Here is a 14,355-nt window from a genome sequence, read left to right on the forward strand (position 1 = left end):
GATGCACGCAACTTGTGTTTGGGACACATGGAAGGGACTTGACCTCGGTATACTTTTTTGGCTCTAGTTCCTTGTACGTGCAACCTGACTTACATTCATTCCTGATAACTTTCCAATATACCTTTTCTTAATGTGAGTGAGCGGCCAGCACGTTACACATGTGCACTTAGACAAGCGCTATGGTGATGCTGATGCTCACCTTTCCCTTTCCCCGGTTACGCCTCCCCCTCCTAGGCAGCTCTCTGTCACCTAATAAAGCCAAAAGCCCCCGTCGGAGGGAGAACGACCAGCTGATCGACCATAAAATCTCTCTCAGTTTGAGGCCGCCTCCGCTCCACTAGACTGGTGCTCTCATCGCCTCTCTCTGTAGACGGGATTTGGCCTGGACTCCAGGTAATTAAGGCAATTCCTCAGCTCATCTTTGCTGCAGTTCTCACAGGAGTTTAGTGATTTCGGGTCATCGTTGCTTGCATGGCCTGGTAAATATTGTGTGCTCTTAATTTTTTTTGTTTGAGTGGGGAATTAATTAGTCCAATTTGTGCGTTGCTCTGCTTGTAGTTGTGGGGATTTAGGTGCCCTTCTTGCTTCTTCCCTGCAATGGGGATCTTTGTCGCGGATTCGCCCAGACCAACATTCACCTCATCATGCTCTGAGTTAAAAGTCTTGATTACTGACTGATCGGTTAACTAGTTGGTTTATTATTGATTGATAGGCCGGCCGATCGATCTCACTTTCTCTAAATATACCCTATAGATGGTAGAAAACATCCTATATGACTATCTTGAATCTCAGTCGTGACCGTGTCGCCCCCGCGGGCGACCGGCCGTGCACCTGACGCCTCCTCCTCGAGCCCTCCCCCTGCTCTACCTCCTTGCCACTGTGGCTGGCGTCCGGCGGCGGGCCTGGCCCAGGCGGCCACTAGCCATTCTCCTCTCGGATCGCGCTAGCGCGCGGCGGTGCAATGTAGCGGGGTGCGCCTAGGCGGTGGTGGGGATTGCCGAATTTGTGGCGGGCGATCTACTAGGGGCGGCGCCGCCGTTGGCGCTGGGGTGATGTGGCGGCACGATCTGGCGGCACCCGCTCGGCCCAGATTTTGGCCCTTCTAGCCGCATCTGGGTCTAAGTGGGCCAACGGTGGGGACGGATGTCGACGTGGCTTCCGGAAGGCGGGGGAGCCGCGATCGGCGGGTGGATGCTGGTAGCGCTGGTGCTGTCCTGCTGCAGTGTGGCCGACGGGGCTTTGCAGGCCCGATTTAGACCTGGCTAGGATTCTTTGCGGGCCCAATTTAGCCATGGCTAGTATGTGTCATGTGTGTCTTGGCACCAAGGCCGGGCATCCAAAGTATGAGGGAGCATTATCAGCGGTTGTTATTTGTTATCTCAACCATCCTTACAAGACCTGATACATTGCAAACGAGAAAACGACTACAGTCATTCGTGGTACACGTGCAAGCATTTTTATGGTAATATATTATGATCCTACTAGATCCATACAAGATAGTACTTGTTGGTTGCCCACTGAACCATAATTCGGTGATCGAATATGCTTTGCCTCTCCCTAGTTGAGAAGGGAACTTCACCCAATTCGTTGAAATTTAATTGAACCATACTTGCCGTGGCCAATCATTTATGGCCAGCCCACTCATTTCACACTCAACGCCAGTCTTTAAGAAGTGACATGCTGTAAATACTACATGTTATTCATGATTAGTATATTCAGCATAACTCGTATTTGGCCAGTTTTAATCAACTTGTGTCTGAACTATAAAACTGTTTACTGAATCACATATATTGTTTCTCTTAGTAATGACGCACTTTGCATAGGTGCGCCATTATTATGTCAAACTTAGTAATGGCGCACATATACAAATTGCGTCATTACTAACTTTGACCAAGTCATACACATAGTAATGGTGCACTTTGTGAATGTGCGCCATTACTACATTCACCCCTGGACCGCCTTTTCAGTTTTTTTAAAAGAAAATGTTGGAAATGCCCCCCCACCCCCGGTGGACCGCCTTTTCAGTTTTTAAAAAAATAAAAGAAAATGATGAAAATGTCAAAAAAATAAAAGAAAATAAGTTTCCCATGTGATATATGGTCTAGTTGTTGGGAAAATTTACAAATATGTATTTTGACTTTATTTGCAAAATCTCTTTGGAATTTAGTAAAATAGGCATAACTTTTGCATACGGACTCAGATTAAAAAGTTTTTTATATGAAAAATCATCTACTCGAAAAGTTACTCGAAAAGCCACGTTGAAGATTTTTAGAATCCCAAAAACCTAACGGAATAAAGGATACGGGGCTTTTAAGATTTAGAGGGGGGAATGGAAGAAATTTCAAACTTAGTAATGGCGCACCATTTGCTAGGTGCGCCACTAGTAACAGAAAAAAATTGGTTTTGAATTTTTTTTTTTGAAAAAAATGTTCAAAATATGATATGTAATATGACCGGGAAGTTTGAAATATTTTTCAAAATTTTATCACACTCATGAACATGAACAAAGTCCTAGACATCAATAAGGTTTAATAGGATTGATATGATAGATATATCAACAAATGCCTGTTAAGTGAGCTGGTGCTGGGGTTGGATAGAACTGAGAAGTTAAGCGTGCTTAGACTGGAGTAGTGTGAGGATGGGTGACCTTCCCGAAAGTTTGACCATGGAGTGTGATTTGACCCGCGATTAGGCATATTGACTCGAGATTAAGCCATAGTGACCCGAGATTAAGAATAAAACGGAAAAAAATTAAAAAAATTGAAAAAATAATTTCTGAAAAAAAAAGTTCAAAAAAAATTGTTAGTAATGGCGCACTTCTATGTGGTGCGCCATTAGTAAGTCAGATAGTAATGACGCACTTCTAGGCATAGTAATGGCGCACTATAGATGCGCCATTACTAACAGTTACTAGTGGCGTACCTATAATGCGCCATTAATAGCAAAAACTGGTGCGCCATTAACAGCCTTTTTTCTAGTAGTGGATCGGCAACCAACAAGTACTATCTTATATGAATTGAGTAGGATCATGATATATTACCATAAAAATGGTTGCACACGCATCACGAATAACTATAGGACTTTCCTGATATGTAATGTATCAGGTCTGACAAGGATGGTTGGGATAACAACCACCGATAATGCTCTCTCATACTTTGGATGTCCGGCCCTGGTGCGAAGACACAGATGGCACATATTAGAATCCTAGCTGGTGGGCTAACACACAGAGTATTCTTAAAAAGGTTCACAGATTAATACCATGGCTATACATATGTGTGTGTGTGCGCGCGCGCTAAACATGGAAGAGGCATACAAGAAATGCAGTCATGCAACAATGAATGAGCTAACACATGAATCTGCTACTAGTACTACTCAATAACTGTTCACACAAGAATTACACGTTCGACGGTATCAGCATCAGAATCAGAATCCCCTGATCGCTCTATAGGATCTTTTGCCAAAAAAGTGTTTCCCGTGCTTTGTATTACAAAGCAACCAACACAGATCACATAGCAATGTTGGGGCGAGGAGCACAACAGGCCCAAAAAAAGAGAGAAAGATCAGATAAGAAGAAACAAGTGCCAGCAACGTCAGCTCAACAAAGTACGGATGACCCACCACCGCTGTGATCTCCGGAACCGACCCACCATAGACCAAGGCTCCAATCCGCCGCGTACCAAGCAGCACCTCCAAGAAGGGATGTGACACCAACGACGCTGCTGCCCGGACGTGTCATAGGGTTTCCCTGGAACGCGGAAGGGAGTGGGGGATGGATACCTCCGACACCCTCCAGGAAAGGATGGCAACACTCGTAGGTGTCACCACATCGGAGCCGGAAGAGCCGGCAAGGGATTTCTCCCGCGCTCCAAACCCCACTACCCAACCAGGCCGGAGCCAACCAACCAACTCGCCACCTACTAGCATGCGCCACCATGGGCTTGACGCCACCCACGCCGCACCGCGACGCCAAGAGGACGGAAAGAGATCCACCAGGCGACGGAAACAGCAGCACCGGAACCGCGCAGGAGCGAACTACCTCCATCGCTGTCATGCGGGAGGCCCGTGCCTTGGGCACCGTCGCGGTTGACGTTCGGACATGGCAGCAACGATACCAGGCCACCCCTGGCCCGGCCAGGCCCAAATCGGGACTGGAAAGCCCCACCGGCCATGCTGCAGCTGGGTGGCACAAGCGCCGCCAGCATCCACCCGCCCATCACTGGTCGCCCGCCTCCTGGAAGCCACGCCCACAACCCTCCCGGCCGCCAGCTAACCCAGACTCAGATGGGGCCCGCAGGGCCCAGATCTGGGCCAAGCGAGGTTCCGCCAGATCGTGCCGCCGCGTCACCCCGCCGCCAACGGCAGCGCCGCTGCCCAGTAGACTGCCCACCACCACGCCGGAGAGCCCCGCCGCCGCCTAGGAGCACCCCACGGCGCCACACTGCCTTGCAGCAGTCAAGACTTTCAACTTCGAACATGATGAGGTGAATGTTGTTTCAGGCAAATCCGCGGCAAAGATCCACGTTGTTGGGAAGAAACAAGCAGGGCACCGAAATCCCCACAACCACAATCAGAGCAGCACACAAAGAAAGTAATGAATTCCCCACTCGAGCCAAAACCAGATGGACAAGCAGTAAGAGCACGCACTCTCTACCAGGCCAAGCAAGCAACGACGACGCAGAATCACAAAACTCCGTCGAGTATTGCAGCAAAGATGAGCTGGGTGATTGCCTTAATTACCTGGAGTCCTGGTCAAATCCCGTGGACAGAGGGAGGCCACGAGAGCATCAGCCCAGTGGAGCGGAGGCAGCCACGAATCAAGAGAGATTTTGGGTTGATTAGGTTTTACTAGCAAAAAGGTCCGTGCGTTGCAACGGAAGAGAAAGGGATGTAAATTATGATTATCATCCTACCATAGATACAAACCCATGATAAATGACAAAAATGTTCATGTGGCTGCAATCGTAGCCTAATACTGGCATATGACAAAATTGATTGGTTGGTAGTAAATCTGACTGTGCATTACAAAAGGAGAATAAGTATCTATAGCACTTCCCTAGAAAAAGTATCTATAGCACTACACTTTGGCTCCGAGTTCTCCTCCTCGAGTTCTCATGTGTCGATGACTTTGCTAACGGGATTTACGGCACGTCGCTCACCCATGATTCCGCCCTTCGCGAGGAAATAAATAAAAATATGATAGATAATATCTACTTTATTGACCTGCTGGAGCAATGCAGTTTCTTTCCCATAAAATCGGGTGGAAGGGCTACATGGTGGTTTACCAAAGTTTTCTCAAAGACAGTCTGCAGAGTCGGAGATCATTAGCATTTGCACACGGGTTAAAAAATATACCCTGCAGATAACGAGCTGCTTGTTTTTTGCAAATTAATATCAATAAAAGAAATTCAACATCATAAAAACTCAGTACTATAGAACTCCACCCGTGAGAACATCTTAACACCAGAAGCAAATGATAAAAAAGGAATTGTTTTAGGACCTTGCAAATATTAACAGGATGTCCCACTTTCACAATCTAACTATGCTAAATGCATCACCTAGCTTAGACAAGAGCAGGAAAGTACATGTCCGTAGATCTAATAGTAATAGATTTATGAGACGCTGCAAATGTAAAGGGTATGAGGTCAAGACAATTAAAACAGATCAGAGAAAATCAACCAAATGAATTGGTCATCATGCTTAGCTTACCTGGATTCTATCGAAAATCAACCCAAAGGTCCCAGCTAAACCCAAAGGGATTGCATGTGCATAGCTATTCAGAAAGATTGGCCTGGCAGAATATAACCTTTTCTTTTTGAATGGTTCTTGCTGCATACCCTTGAATCGTGGAAGAGTTATTGTCAAGGAGAATAATTTTGCCAATGAGTTTATTGTACCCAACATGGACAAGCTCATAGATGGCAGCACCTCCCATTCCATCAGACATGACCACATGTTCAGAGACCTACAACAAGCCGGCAGTACAGCACCAAGGTTAATCAAAATTAACAAACATAAATAAACTTAACAGTTCATTATCTTTATACCATATGTCAGAGAAAAGATGATTGTTAAACATAATGGAATGCAGAAAATGAGGTCTAAAATATTTTGCCGGGCAGAGACAAACTGTCGAGCACCGTGAATAAGAACGCAATTCCAAAGCAACAAATCCCCCTCCTGCCCCCGCCGCCGCCGCCACCCCCCTCCTGCTCCCTCCCCCTCGCCGCCGTCGAGCGTCCCCGCCGGGCAAAGCCCGTGCGGTTGCCGGCGGCGGCGGGCCTTTCCTCACCCCTCATGCATGGAGGTCAGCCCTGGACGGCGCGCCTTGCGATGCGGAGCTGCGCGCCGGCATGGATCTGGCCCTCCGGCCTCTTCTGTGGGGCGGTGGCCCCAGGGAGCGGCGGTCCCCTCCTCTCTTCCTCGCGGTGGAGGAGCGGCGGCTGACCGTTTTGGCAGCGGATCGGGGTGTTCTGCTCGGATCTGGTGGGCGCGCGCCGTCGACGGGATGTGGCGGTGCTGGCCGTCCTGGGCCGTGTGCGTGGCAGGGCGGCTGCGCGTGGTGGAGGCCCTGGCGCCTCTGGCCCTTGGCGGCATGGAGGGCCTGGGTTGGGTCAGCGCCATGTGTGGGTTTCCCTCCGGACAGATCTGATCTGGCCAGTGCGACCTCAATGTGCGGCGGCTCAGATCGGCGGCGACCCGTGCACACAATGCTGGATGGCAGTTCCTTCAGCGGATCCGGGTGAAAACCTAGTTCTTGGCTTGATGCCAAGACCGGCGTTGGCGGCACTTTCTCGTGTCATTATCTTCTTGAAGGCCTCGCCGTGGAGAAGTTCCAGACCTCTATCCGCTACCTCCGGGGGAAACCCTAGATCAGTAGATCAGATGACGGTGGCGCGTTGGTGTCGTTTCCTCCTTGGGGGAGTCATTCTTGGAGGCGTACATGGGTTCGAGGGACCAGTGGGCGGTTTTTGGTGGAGCGGTGCTTCATCCTGCACATTGATGACGGCGGATCTCGGCGGCGTGGTGCAGTGGAGACTCGGCGTCCGATGCGCGGTGCTGGACTCGCGCAGGAGGAGGTTGTTGTCTGGCGTCATGGTGACGTCGATGGCAGAGTGGCCATACAAGGTAGAAGCCTCAATATGATCTGAAGACCCGTGGAAGATGGCGGCGACGACACACAAGTGCGTCTGACCGGATTGTGCCCCAGACCCGGTATGTGACTCGGCTGGGGCTTCCGAATGAGTTTCGGCTTCTGACTTTTGATGTTAGGCTTAGGTGAGTGGTTTGGGTAGTGACCCAGCTAGCACCCCTTCATCATATTGGATAGGAGTAGCGGTATATATTGCCAAGATGGATTCAGGCACATTGTTATAATATTTTGTAAGGTCCTCGAGAATAATCAATAAAGTGGCCGTATGCATCTCCCAGACAAATCTATCCTTTTCTAAAAAAAAGTGGTCATCCTCCTTTTCAAAAAAAGCAACAAATCTATACAGACGCCCCGGTAATCAACTAAGAGCAGAACAATGCATGAACAGTTAAATACTGAGAAGCCCCACGAGCATGCAAATAGTGAAAATCCATCCGCAACCATCTAGGTATAACCGCACACCTCTGATCATCAAAGACCAAACAGCCAGCGACCATAATATGATGATACCACCACCCAAATCTTCAAAGTAAAACTGCTCTACATCTGGAGTCTTCAAACCTTCAGTGGTAAGCAAACTGACAGGCAATGCGGGATGGATTGAAGGCCTCCTTGGAAACGGGGTGAGAAATCAACGTAAGCAGCACCACCTCCGGCACCCTTCCAGCTACACAAATCCCTCGGCAATTTAGCTCGACCTGAGCACATCGTAGGTCACAAATACAAACACCACCAGGTACAAAATCATCAGGGCAGTGTCGTCGTCATTGCTGGATCTCTGAGTCGCCGCTGCCTCCGCGTTCGTGAGGGAGAGAGTTCCACACGACGGGCAGCCCTGCGCCCCAAGTCCTACATCAGCCTCCTCGCGTTTCTATTTTGCCAGAGGTGGCGAGGCATTTAAGTTCTTAACCGCCGATGCGATGCAGGGCGGCTGCCGGTTCTTACTCGTACCAAATTCGGAGCACCACTGCACCAGGCGTTGAACACACAGTAGTTCCGTCAAGACAACCTTTTGTGTAGGGCGCTGGAGGCCTGGAGCTATCAGCCGGGAAGCACATCATCAAGACGAGCTGATGGTGGACACTCGGAGCCGCACCATCATCCTAGCGCCGGCGCCTCCACTCCCGTAGTTCCCCATTCAACTACAAACTAGGCTAAGCCATTGCCAGCCTCCCGCTCCTCAGTAGACCACGTCGGTTTAGACTTTAGACTCCCTCCATCCCCCTCCCCGACATGTAAGGACAGTGCAAGAGCGAAAACAAGAGGTAGGGCAGATGCAGGGAGGGACGTGGCGGTTGCTCGAGGTTGGCAGGAGTCGGAACGAGAACTTTGACGACCCGTCTTTATCAAGGGAGATGGAGGGGAGGAGCAGGAAGCAGCGATCGGGTTCTGACCGGCCCCAACTGGACCATAGGCTTCCTTAAAAAGTCGTGTGTAGGCCTTGGCGTGATTTTTTGTGTTATGAGAGGAGCGTGCCGGTTTCCTAGTTTTCACGCATTCATTAGAATCGATAGATGGTCCCATGGAATATGTGTGTTTTCTTCTACAGGAAAGCTTACTTCTATATCTATATCTATATTTATTTTTCTATACCTACTAATAAAGCAAGGTGCGTTTCGTCAATTTTTTCATCCGTTCACCATCGAAAAGAACTTTTTTTGCTATCCGAGGTGGTACTAATTTTTTATGCCTTTGTTTGCTAAAAAAGAATTTCCATACGTGGGCCGCGCGCTCTGGCCCTGCGAAGCCAGCCCACTTATTTATCTGCCCACGCAGCTGGCAAAATACTATTTCCCGCACAAGGCAACAAATAGTCGAGTTTCGCGCAGGACACCCAATATTGGGCTAGCCCATTTTTCTTTGTTTCTGTGTTTTACTTCTTTTATTATTATTTGTTTCTATCTTGTTTTTCCCTTCCAATTTTACTTTTGTTTTATCATTTATTTCGTAAATTAAAAATTCTCAAAAAATGTTCCAAATTAAAAAAACAAATTTTTGAAAATGTTCAGAATTCCAAATTTTCTTGCTATTTTGTAAAATATTCAGAACAAGCAAAAAATTTCCCATTTTTACAAGAAAAAACATATTTTTCAAAATTGTTCGAGATGTCTAAAAAGAAACTGGCATTTCAAAAAATGCATCAAATTAAGAAAATATTACTGTTTTAGTTAAATTTCCACAACTAAAAATGATCTTCGTGTATAAAAGATACACATTTTCTAAAAATCTTATGAAACACATGTTCCAATTTTAAAAAAGTTCAAAAATTCAAATAATTCTATATCTATACCTACTATATATTATATTATATTTTATTTTTGTACTTACTAATAAAGCAAGGTGTGTTTCGCCAATTTTTTCATCCGTTCACCATCGAAAAAAAACTTTTTTTGCTATCCAAGGTGGTACTAATTTTTTATGCCTTTGTTTGCTAAAAAAGAATTTCCGTACATGGGCCGCGCGCTCTGGCCCTGCGAAGCCAGCCCACTTATTTGTCTGCGCACGCTGCTGGCAAAATAGTATTTCGCGCACAAGGCGACAAATAGTTGAGTTTCGCACACGATAGCCAATATTGGGCTAGCCCATTTTTCCTTTTTTCTGTGTTTTACTTCTTCTTTTATTAATTTTTTCTATCTCGTTTTCCTTTCCAGTTTTACTTTTGTTTTATCCTTTATTTCGTAAATTAAAAATTCTCTAAAAAGGTTCCGAGTTAAAAAAACAACATTTTGAAAATGTTCAGAATTCCAAACTTTTCTTGCTATTTTGTAAAATATTCAGAACAAGCAAAAAGTTTCACATTTTTACAAAAAAAATATTTTTCAAAATTGTTCGAGATGTCTAAAAAGAAACTGCCATTTCAAAAAAGGCATCAAATTAAGAAAATATTATTGTTTTAGTTAAATTGCCACAACTAAAAATGATTTCGTGTATAAAAGATACATATTTTCTAAAAATCTTATGAAACACATGTTTCAATTTTAAAAAATGTTCAAAAATTCAAATAATGTTCATGTTTTTTTGTCGGAGTTTCGCACAGGACAACCAATAGTGGGCTGGCCCATTTGCTTTGTTTCTGTCTTTTGCTTCTATTTTATTCTCCTTTCCCTATCTCTTTCTGGTGTCCACCTCCTCTGGTGTTACCATTCATTTTCACTATGCCAAAACAAGAGAAACGATATATGTGATTTAGTAAACTGTTTTATAGTTCATACAAAAGTTGATCGAAACTGGCGAAAGGCGACTTACGCTGAAAATACTGATCATGAATCACAGGAAATATTTACATCTCACTTCTTAGAGACCGGCGTTGAGTTTGAAATGAGTGGGCTGGGCATAAATGACTAGGTAGGGCAAGTCTCGTTCAATTAAAGGTTAACGAAAATGGGTGAAGTTCCCTTCTCAACTAGGGACGGGCAAAGCATATTCGATCGCCGAAGTATGGTTCAATGGGCAACCAACAAGTACTATCTTGTATGGATCGAGTAGGATCATAATATATTACCATGAAAATTCGTGCACGCGTAGCACGAACGACTATAGTCCTTTCCTCATATGCAATGTATCGTGTCTGTTAAGGATGGTTGAGAGGCGGCCTCAAATTGATCGAGCTTTTGGGGTCGATCGGCTAGTCGTTCTCCCTCCGAAGGGGGCTTTAGGCTTTATTAGGCGATAGAGAGCTGCTTAGGCGGGGGAGGTGTAACCAGGGAAAGGGAAAGGTGAGAGTAAGCATCACCATCGCGCTTGCCTATGTGTGCACGTGTGACGTGCCAGCCACTTTCTCACATTAAGAAAAGATATATTGGCATGGAACTAGAGCCAAAAAAATATATCGAGGTCAAGTCCCTTCCATGTGTCCCAACACAAGCTAAGTATACCGGTGTCGCATTGACATGTCAACTTTAACAACAGGTAGTGTACACACTATAGGATTTTGTGGTGGAAAAGTGAGGAAGGTTTCAAAGAGTTGCATCACCAGCACAAAAAGGAGGAAGAAAGTAAGTGCTAGTTATATTCCATAGATATAGTTGCTATTTTATATGTGGAGATTTGGAAATTTTATTGATCTATTGTCTAAATGATGTGGTTGGTAGTTTGAGAAGGTAAGAAACTATTACTATATCTATTCTTGTTATATTTTTTCATTTACACAATAAAGCTGGTTGAGGAAAGTATTGTTTTATGAAAAGTGTTTTTCCTATTAACTTCAGTAACTTCAGAATGTCCACCTCCACTGGTGTTCCCATTCATTTTCACTATGCCAAAATAAGAGAAACGATATATGTCATTTAGTAAACAGTTTTATAGTTCATACAAAAGTTGATCAAAACTGGAGAAAGGCGAGTTACGCTGAAAATACTGATCATGAATAACATGAAATATTTACATCTCACTTCTTAGAGACCGGCGTTGAGTTTGAAATGAGTGGGCTGGGCATAAATGACTAGGCAGGGCAAATCTCGTTCAATTAAAGGTCAACAAAAATGGGTGAAGTTCCCTTCTCAATTAGGGAGAGGCAAAGCATATTCGATCGCTGAAGTATGGTTTACTGGGCAACCAACAAGTACTATCTTGCATTGATCGAGTAGAATCATAATATATTACCATGAAATGTCATGCACGCGTAGCACGAATGACTATAGTCCTTTCCTCGTGTGCAATGTATCAGGTCTGTTAAGGATGGTTGAGATAACAACTACTGATAATGCTCCTTCATACTTTGGATGCCGGCCTTGGTTCGAAGACACAAATGACACATACTAGCCAAGGCTAAATCGGGCCTGCAAAGAATCCTAGCTAGGGCTAAATCAGGCACGCATAGCCCCGTCGACCACACTGCAACAGGGCAGCACCAGCGCCGTCGACCAACTCAGACTCGGATGGGGCCCAAAGGGCCATGATCTGAGCCGAGCAGGCGCCTCCAGATCGCGCCTTCGCATCATCCCACCGCCAACGGCGGCGCCACCCCCCCCCCCCCCCCCCCAGTAGATCGCCCGCCACAACACCGAAGAGCCCTGCCGCCTCCTAGGAGCACCCCGCGGCGCCACACTGCCCCGCGCCAGCATGATCCGAGCGAGTAATGGCCAGCGGCCGCCTGGGCCAGGCCTGGCGCCAATCGCCAACCAAAGGTGAAGGGCTCGAGGAGGATGCGTCGGGGGCGCGGCCAGTCACCAGCGGGGGCAGCGCGATCGCGACTAAGATTCAAGATAGTCCTATAGGATGTTTTCTACCATATATAGAGTAAATGTGGAGAAAGTCAGATCGATCGGCTGGCCTATCAATCAATGATAAACCAACTAGTTAACCAATCAGTTCGTAATCAAGACTTTCAACTCAGTGCATGATGAGGTGAATGTTGATTCGGGCGGATCTGTGGCAAAGATACCCATTAGAGGGAAGAAGCAAGCAAGGCACCTAAATCCCCAGAAGCATAAGAAGAGCAACACACAAACTGGACTAATAAATTCCACACTCGAACAAAAATTAAGAGCACGCACTCTCTACCAGGCCATGCGAGCAACGACGAAGTAGAATCACTAAACTCCGGCTAGAATTACAGCAAAGATGAGCTAGGCGATTGCCTTAATTACCTGGAGTCTACGCCAAATCCCATGGCTAGAGGGAGGCGACGAGAGCGCCAACCAAGTGGACCGGAGGCGGCCTCAAATTGAGAGAGCTTTTGGGGTCGATCTGCGAGTCGTTCTCACTACGACGGGAGTTTTAGGCTTTATTAGGCGACAGATAGCTGCTTAGCCGGGGGAGGCGTAACCGGGGAAAGGGAAAGGTGAGTGTCAGCATCACCATCACGCTTGGCTAAGTGCGCATGTGTGACGTGCAGGGCGCTCGCTCACATTAAGAAAAGATATATTGGCATGTTATTAAGAATGAACATTAGTCAGTTTGCACGTACAAAGAACTAGAGCCAAACAAGTACTCCGAGGTCAAGTCGCTTCCATGTGTCCCAAACACAAGTTGCGTATATCAGTGTCGCATTGACATGTCAACTTTAACAATAGGTGGTGTACACACTATAGAATTTTGTGGTGGAAAATGAGTAAGATATCAAAGATTGCATCACAAGGACAAAAAGAGGAAGAAAGTAATTGCTAGTTATATTGCAGAGATATAGTTGTTGGTAGTTTGAGATGGTAACAAACTATTACAATATCTGTTCTCATTATAATTTTCATTTACATGATAAAGCTGGTTGAGAAAAGTATTGTTTTACGAAAAGTGTTTTTCCCATTAACTTCAGTAAGTTCAGAGTGTCCACCTCCTCTGGTGTTCCCATCCATTTTCACTATGCCAAAACAAGAGAAACAATATATGTTATTCAGTAAACAGTTTTATAGTTCAGACACAAGTTGATCGAAAATGGCGAAATACAAGTTTTGCTTAATATACTGATCATGAATAACATGCAATATTTACAGCATGTCACTTCTTAGAGACCGGCGTTGAGTGTGAAATGAGTGGGCTAGCCATAAAAGATTGGCCACGACAAGTGTGGTTCAATTAAAGTTCAGCGAAATGAGTGAAGTTCCCTTCTCAACTAGGGAGAGGCAAAGCATATTCGATCACCGAATTATGGTTCAGTGGGGAACCAACAAGTACTATCTTGTATGGATCTAGTAGGATCATAATATATTACCATAAAAATGCTTGCACGCATACCATGAATGACGGTAGTCGTTTCCTCGTATGCAATGTATCGGGTCTTGTAAGGATGGTTGAGATAACAACCACTCTTAATGCTCCCTCATACTTTAGATGCCCAGCCTTGGTGCGAATACACAGATGACACATACTAGACATGGCTAAATCGGGCCCGCAAAGAATCCTAGCCAGGTCTATATCGGGCCCGCAAAGCCCCGTCGGCCACACTGCAGCAGGGCAACACCAGCGCTGCCAGCATCCACCCGCCGATCACGGCTCCCCCGCCTTCCAAAAGCCACGTCGACATCCGTCCCTACCGTTGGCCCACTCAGACCCACATGCGGCTAGAAGGGGGAGCGCTCGAGGAGGAGGCGTCAGGTGCACGGCCGGTCGCCCGCGGGGGCGACGCGGTCACGACTGAGATTCAAGATAGTCATATAGGATGTTTTCTACCATCAATAGGGTATATTTGGAGAAAGTGAGATCGATCGGCCGGCCTATTAATCAATAATAAACCAACTAGTTAACTTTCAACTCAGAGCATGATATGG

General features: G+C 46.2%; 1 long non-coding RNA gene across 1 annotated transcript; it reads right to left on the reverse strand.

The window, feature by feature from the left end:
- Positions 1-4,926: 4,926 nt before the first annotated feature.
- On the reverse strand, positions 4,927-12,833 carry LOC147981879 (uncharacterized). Its single transcript, XR_015599951.1, has 2 exons — positions 12,739-12,833; positions 4,927-5,962 (listed from the first exon to the last, which is right to left on the reverse strand). It is a non-coding gene; the product is annotated as an uncharacterized LOC147981879 (long non-coding RNA).
- Between the last annotated feature and the right edge of the window lie 1,522 nt (positions 12,834-14,355).

The sequence above is a fragment of the Triticum urartu genome, chromosome 3A, assembly GCF_056163025.1.
Source record: "Triticum urartu cultivar PI428250 chromosome 3A, HENAU_Tu73, whole genome shotgun sequence".
Classification (NCBI taxonomy): domain Eukaryota; kingdom Viridiplantae; phylum Streptophyta; class Magnoliopsida; order Poales; family Poaceae; genus Triticum; species Triticum urartu.